Here is an 8,201-nt window from a genome sequence, read left to right as displayed (position 1 = left end):
AACACTGGAGTGGGTTGCCATTTCCTTCTCCAATGCGTGAAAGTGAAAAGTGAAAGTGAGGTCTCTCAGTCGTGTCCGACTGAGTGACCCCATGGACTCAGCCTACCAGGCTCCTCTATCCATGGGATTTTCTAGGCAAGAGTACTGGAGTGGCTTGCCATTGCCTTCTCCTTGTGGCACACAATAGGGAACGAATAAACAATGGAGTCTAAGGGCACCTGAAGGACAGGTTACGTGTGGACATGTGCCGTGGGCAGAGATGACAGAAAAGATTAAGAAACATCATCATATGTAGGTAGTGAAACTCATCAGATATGCCTAAGTGGAGGAGTGATAGGTTCTGAGGTCTCTTCTGTATCGATAATAATAAACAGACTTTTGAGGACCTTCTGCCCTTTAGTCTCAGAATGCTGTACCTTCAACTTGCCTGAATTTAGCAGTACGAATGGAAGAGACTGATGTTTGGCCTAGTCCCGACTCCAGGACATAACCATAGCTCCAGCTTCAGGGCAGCAAACTAGTGGTATTTTCTCCTCCCGGAACATTTCTTGAAGGGATAGGATACGAGATGGAATAGGTGTTAGGACCTAGTGAGGGAACATGTTGCAGCCATCTTGAAATTCAGCATCAGCAGCCATAATTCCGCATAGTTCCAGCAGCATGATTAAAACCCCGTTTATTTTCCTCAGCTCTTCATTACTGGAATTTGACATCAACCAGCCCCTGTAAGACTTCCTCATGGGCACCGGGGCTTCTAGATACACACCAGCATCTCTTCAACACAGCACCAAGCTGTACTTCTTATTTTAACTGTAGGTACAAAGACGACCACTGTGCCTCATACCTATTGACTGTTGCAGACCATCTCCAGGAGGGATAAATTGTAAGAACTTCTTAATCTGCAATTGGTTCTGCATGCCTACAGGTTCTGTGTCCACTTGGGACTTGCCAATACCTGGGCTCTAGAATCTTTTACAAAGAACATAAACACTAAACGTATTGACTTATTCCTGGAGCCCTAAGGGAAGATCAGTGCCACTCGCTCATGGGCCCATTACAACCATCCCCAAGGCAACACGAGATCTGAAGCATCATTACCATTATGAGGAAGTTCTGGGAGACGAGGTCTAGAAAAAAGAAACGGGAAAACCTAAAAGTTGAATTATGTTGGACACAGAGATTCACATTCTTCTTCTCTGCACTCTACTCCATCTATCTGCCTATTTCTCCTGCTTCAGATATTGAATGGCAGTAAAGAATGGATCTTTGGGTTTTTTTTATTATTATTATTTATTTATTTTTATTTTATTTTATTTTTATTTTTGTGGTTTAGATAAATGGGACTCAATGAATTGTGATTTAGGCCAGATTTCCAGAGTATAAGCTTTTTTTTTTTTTTTTTTCAATCTGTTCCTCTATGCCTTGACTCACCCAGTCCACAATATCACAAACCTGTCTCATTCACAAGTGTACGTGTGGAATTTCAGAAAGACTCTCTGGAGCAAAGAGCTTGTACAGGTTGCTTAGTCTTGAAAGAAATGCAAGATAATACATGGTTAATTGTTTTCTTCAGCTCTAAGTATCTAACTTAATGGAGTAGGAAATAGTAATCCACTCATGTTTTCTTGCCTGGAAAATCGCATGGACAGAGGAGCCAAGCAGCCTACATTCCATGGGGCTGCAGAGTCAGACATGACTGAGCAAACACACACACATGCACACACACACATACACATCTAACTTACATTCAGATACACATTTGTTCTCCCTCTTTTTTTGATAGTGTTACATTCAGTTCACACTGAAGGATGAAGCCTTCATTCTAAATTATCTCTCTGCCTTTTTTATGAACTGCTGGCTGTTTCTTTTCCTTAACAAGAAAGAAAAAAAAAAAAAACAAAAATCCAGCTTCCTCCTATGTGGAGAGAGCTTTGCTTCCTTTCCTCCATCAATACTTTGGAATTTCTCTCCTGTTACCTGAAACAAGGATCTCCATCTTGTCTTGGCTTTAGGGGGTCTGGTCCATTGGTATATTTCTTTTCCAATCTGGGAATCATAACCTCTAATTTAATGTTTCCCTTGTCTAGAACAATAGGGAGTGCAATGGAAGGCTCTGGGACTGAGACGCAATGATAACCTTGAGAACCCCATACATCTCTTCCTTATCTAGGAGCTGCATGCTACTTTACAACTTGAGCAGATTTCTCAAAGCTCTAGAGAGCCACAAGAACTCATCTCCCAAGTGTATGTCACTCTGCTTCCTGTGTCTGCCATGCTGTCATGCCTAATTTTATGTTACAAGTCAAAGAAGTTTTCGATTCCATTGTATTCCACAATTATTTCCATAGCAAGAATGTGATCTCCCACATATTCAATTCTCCAAGCTAACAGACCCTGTCCAAGAGTGTATCAAGAGGCGTGAAAGTCCATTTTCTGAAGAAGTTCTCGGGTATTAGTGAAGTTTTCACAGGCTTTTCACATATTTGCCAATTTCATACTGTAATAAGATTGATAAGAGGTCATGAGGTTGGTCACAACTGTCTCCATGAGAAACACATACGAAGTACTGATGGAGGTAGCTGGGTGCTCAGCAGAAGATGATGTTAGGAAGATAAAAGGATGGGCTCCACAGTGACATATTTGAAGGTGTCAGAAGCAATGGGTTAGACTGATTGATTGTTACACTAAAACAGAAAGGAATGGCCAGTAAGGTCATAAGTGATCCTGTCATGAGTCTATGCAAGAAGTTGAAATCTGGGGTTTACCTTCAAGAGCAAGCAGGACCGTCATATGCAGGCAGTGTATGTGGTGAGGGGAAAGACTTAATGAGAACTACCTGGGAGAAATAGGGACTTATCGATATCTATGACAAATGAACTACTCACAAGGGTTGCTGATTTCTCCTCAGAGCTTCCCCGACACTGTTATGTCAGTCAGCCAACTCACAGCCCACTTTCCCATGGCCTTTCTTTATTTCCAACAGTCCTCAGAAGCTTGGCATGTCTGGGCTTCTGCATTTTATCTCCCTTACATTCACTTGCGCACGTCTGGTATGGTATGAGGAGTTACTATAAAATGGGCCATATTTAGTGGCAGGAAGTCATTCAGCACAATCGGCACAACTGGAGAAGTGAGAGAAATGTCCTAAGACAAAAATGTGGCTTCCAAGTTAGTGCTATCTTTCTTTTGTGTACGCAGAGATGTACTCAAAGATAAAGACAGAGAAATTCCAGATATGTGGTTATATGATCTCGTAAATGAAATACTGTAAGGACGCTCCCACAAACCTCTCATCCTTACCCACTGGGAAACAGATGGAATGGAAGCCACAGTTACAGAAAACTAACCATACTGAGCACTTGGAACATAGCCTCTTCTAACTCAGTGAAACTATGAGCCAGGCCGTGTAGAACCATTCAAGAGGGGCTGGTCGTCGTGGAGAGTTCTGACAAAATGTGGTCCACTGGAGAAGGGAATGGCAAACCACTTCAGTATTCTTGCCTTGAGAACCCCCTGAATAGTATGAAAAGGCAAAAAGATAGGACACTGAAAGATGAACTCCCCAGGTCAGTAGGTGCCAAATATGCTTGGAACTACGGACAGAGGTTCATAACATGGTACAGGAAGCCATGATGAAAACCATCCCCAAGAAGAACTACATAAAGGCAAATGGTTGTCTGAGAAGACCTTTCAAATAGCTGAGTAAAGAAGAGAAGTGAAAAGCAATGGAGAAAAGGAAAGATATATCCACCTGAATGCAGAGTTCCGAAGCATAGCAAGGAGAGAGATGATAGCCTTCCTAAGCATTCAATGCAAAGAAATAGTGGGAAACAATAGACTGAGAAAGACTAGAGATCTCTTCAAGAAAATTAGACATACCAACGGAACATTTCATGCAAAGAGGGTCACAATAAAGGACAGAAACGGTACGGACCTAATGGAAGCAGAAGACATTAAGAAGAGGGAGTAAGAATACACAGAAGAACTATTGTGCATTAGACCAAGATGACCACGATGGTGTGTTCACTCACCTAGAGCCAGACTTCCTGGAGTGAGAAGTCAACTGGGCCTGAGGAACCACCACTATGAACAAAACTAATGGAGGTGATGGAATTCCGGCCAAACTATTTCAGATCCTAAATGGTGAGGCTATGAAAGTGCTGTACTCAATATGCCAGCAAACTTGGAAAACTCAGCAGTGGCCACAGTACTGGAAAAGGTCAGTTTTCATTCCTATCCCAAATAAACAGCATGTCAAAGAATGTTCAAACTACCAACAATTGCACTCATCTCACACACTAGGCAAAGGAATGCTCAAAGTCTCCAAGACTTCAAAAGTAAGTGAACCTAGAACTTCTAGATGCCCAAGTGGGATTTAGAAAAGGCAGAAGAACCAACGAGCAAATTGCCAACATCTGCTGGATTACAGAAAAAACCAAGATGATTCAAGAAAAACATGCATTTCTGCTTCACTGAGTATGCTAGAGCCTTGGACTGTGTGGATCACAACAAACTGGAAAATTCTTAAGGAAATGCCAACACCAGAACACCTTACCTACTGCCTGAGAATCCTGTATGCAGGTCAAGAAGCAACAGTTAGAATCAGACGTGGAACAACAGACTGGCCCCAAGTTGGGGGAAAGGAGTACGTCAAGGCTGTATATTGCCACTTGGCTTATTAACTTATATGCAGAATATATCATACGAAAGGCTGGATTCGATGAAGCACAACCTGGAATCAAGATAGCCGGGAGAAATATCAACCTCAGATACAGCAGATAACCTCAGATAGGCAGATGACACCACCCTTTGTCAGAAAGCAAGGCGGAACTGAAGAGTCTGTACTGATGAAAGTGAAAGTGGACAGTGAAAAAGCTGGCTTAGAACTCAACATTCAAAAAAATGAGATCATGACATCCGGTCCCATCACTTCATGGTGAATAGAAAGGCAAATGGTGGAAACATTTTCCTCAACTCCAAAATCACTCCAGATGCTGAATGCAGACATGGAATTCAAACACGCTTGCTTCTTGGAAGAAAAGCTATGACAAACCTAGACAGCATATTAAAAATCAGAGACATTAATCTACCGACAAAGGTCTGTCCAGTCAAAGCTATGGCTTTTCCTGTAGTCATGGATGGATGTGAGAAGTGGACCACAAAGAAAGCTGAATGCCAAAGAATTGATGCCTTTGAACTGCGGTGTTGGAGAAGACTCTTGAGAGTCCCCTGGACTGCAAGAAGATCAGCCAGTCAATCCTAAAGAAAATCAGTCCTGAATATTCGTTGGAAGGACTCATGTTGAAGCTCCAACAGTGTGGCTACCTGATGCGAAGAACGGACTCACTGGAAAAGACGCTAAGCCTGGGAAAGACTGAAAGCAGGAGGAGAAGGGGATGACAGAGGATGAGATGGTTGGATGGCATCATTGACTCAATGCACCCAAGTCTGAGCAAGCTAGGGGGAGTTGGTGATGAATTAGGGAAGCTTGGTGTGCTGTAATCCATGGGGTCACAAAGAGTCGGACCCAACTGAGGGACTCAACTGAACTGAACAGTCCACTACAGCTGAGTCCTGGCTCCAGCTCTATGAAATATTCGAAGAACAAGTCTGACACAGCAAGTCTCCCTCAAGTTCCACACAATCCCCCAAATATCTCCTGAATTTAGAAGTGGTGACACTGCACTTGGTCTAGTCTAGTATGCTGAGGCATAAGGACTGTAAAAGCTCGGAGGCCAGCGGCCACGTTTCCTTATTATATTTGGAAATATGTCCCCAAGGCCCGCAGGCATGTCTGAAGCAGCTCCCACCACCTCAGAAAGCCAGATCGTAGCTCAGAAACCTCCCCTTCATCTTCTTTCTGACTCCCTTCATCATATCACCAACCTGTAGCATTCTCTGTCCCTGGCCCCGGAAAGATTCTCTGTTCTTGCAGTCTTCACTGAATTCCATGAGTGCCCATCCATTGTCCATACTTTGAGCTGCATGCTGACTAACTGGAAACACTTGAGGAAGGGAAATGAGAGGCTGAAGACAGGCCTGTACTGAAATGTATTAAGTTCCATAGAGGGAACCTGCACGTCCTTTTAGCTAAGCTAAGTGTTATTAGTGATTTGAATCCTATTGACCTGATCATCTGGGAGATGAGTGTTTTCTCTCCCAAACTGGCACTAAAGGCTTCTATATGGCTTCACTTTGGGTGCCCATCTTCTCCAAGGCCTACTGTACCTGCGCTGTTACCTCCAAACATTCTCAGTTGAGCATGCCTTGGGTCTGACATGCCGCAGTAGAGTCTTCTAGGCATGGCTAAGATGGACAGCGGAGAGGTCTTGCTAGCACAGTTTCTTGAGCTGGTAGAGGACTTGAAGTCTATACTCCCTATCAATACTGGGGATGTGTCCCTGGCATGGCTAAAGGTGTAAATGATGAGCTTCCCTGGAGCTGTGGTTTTGCTGGCCCTTGCTTGGGTTGAGGACCATGTACCTCTCCATGGGTTGGGGCCCTTCAGTCTGGACTGTATTGTATTCCTGTTTTGTTTTGCTTTTTTTCTTTCAGATATGTAGTTAGGAAGCTAGAACGGTGGCCTCTTTGGGGTCTCAGGAATCCAGAGGACTGGAGACAAGAGTGGCGGTCACAGACAACAAACTCTTGACATGCAGAAGGTGACACCAACATGCCCACCTGGACAACTGTGTGGGGGGTAGGCCCAGGTGGCCCCAACGGTTTGAGAGGCCTTGTGATCCTCCAGGCTGCCTCATGGCTACTGAAGCCTAGCGTCTTGGTGAGAAGAGGTTTAGGGAGGCATGGGGACTATGACATCACAACTTTGGGATTTCACTAAAGTGATAGGCAGCAATGCCTTGGTCACTACCATTTGCCTCCTAGTATTTAGAAATCGATGTACGGGAAGGATAAAAGGAGAGGACTGTATCTTTTTCACGAGGTCAGACTGCCTTCCTCCTGTGCTTCTTTTCTTCTACCACTTCCTGTGTATTATGCTCATTCTAATATTTCCGAGGTTAACTTGACCCGTGAAATAGGATTACGTTCTAGCCCAGCTGAATCTCTATAGGGATAGTGAAAGCTATTAGGGAGCATTAGCAATCTGTGAGGATTATCAGTTAATGGGAAAGACAGCTCTTTGCCATTTTCCATTCCCTGAAAATATATGTAAGAAAAGGACGCCTCTTTTGGAACTGACAGCTTCTTTTCAAGAGAAAGGGCGTGTACCGGTTTGCAAGGGTTGCCATTACAAAGTGCCCCATGCCAGGTAGCTTCAATAAATTTTTCCTCAAACTCCTGGGAATCAAGTCAATAATCAAAGGGTCAGCAGATCTGGCTTCTTCTGATGACTCTTTTGGATTGTGCCTGGCCATTGTTTGCCATTATCTTCACATAGTAATGTCTGTGTTGTTTGTGACTGATCTCCTGTTCCTGTAAAGTGCCAGTCGTATTAACCCAACTACCTATGCTGCTGCTGCTAAGTCACTTCAGTCGTGTCCGACTCTGTGTGACCCCACAGATGTAAGCCTACCAGGCTCCCCCGTCCCTGGGATTCTCCAGGTAAGAACACTGGCATGGGTTGCCATTTCCTTCTCCAATGTGTGAAAGTGAAAAGTGAAAGTGACGCCGCTCAGTTGTGTCTGACCCTTAGCGACCCCACGGAATGCAGCCTACCAGGCTCCTCCAACCATGGGATTTTCTAGGCAAGAGTACCACCTATAGAGAGGCCCAATTTCCAAAAAGGGTCAGAAAGAAATTATAACTTATGCAGTTTGACTACATATAAAGTACAGAGAGTTAGAGTGTCAACATCCACATGTTGAGAGAATACGGTTTATTCCATAATATCGATTTTCTTCTTTCCACTTGGTCCAGCTGTATCTGTCTGCCAGAATTCACCCTCCGAAGTAGGTCACCACGACACAGAAAACAAATGTTTAAGAAAAATGGATTGTCCAGGGGTAATAGAGATGAAGACAATATTCAGAATTTATAACCTATGTAGAAATCCTATCCTCAAAGACATAAGGGAAGGAAAGCATTTCTAATTTTTAGTAAGTAGTAAGCCATGTGACGGCACATGATAAGCAAACTACTAAAAAAGATTGACAAGACAAAAGATATACTCTATATATGTATTCCAGCAAATCAGTTCATTACAAAATTATAAAAATACTAAGTAGTCCTCAAGTAAAACC

This window comes from Moschus berezovskii, chromosome Y, assembly GCF_049115385.1.
Source record: "Moschus berezovskii isolate FMDL1 chromosome Y, NW_MosBer_1.0, whole genome shotgun sequence".
Taxonomy (NCBI): domain Eukaryota; kingdom Metazoa; phylum Chordata; class Mammalia; order Artiodactyla; family Moschidae; genus Moschus; species Moschus berezovskii.
Note: the sequence above shows the minus strand (reverse complement) of the source record.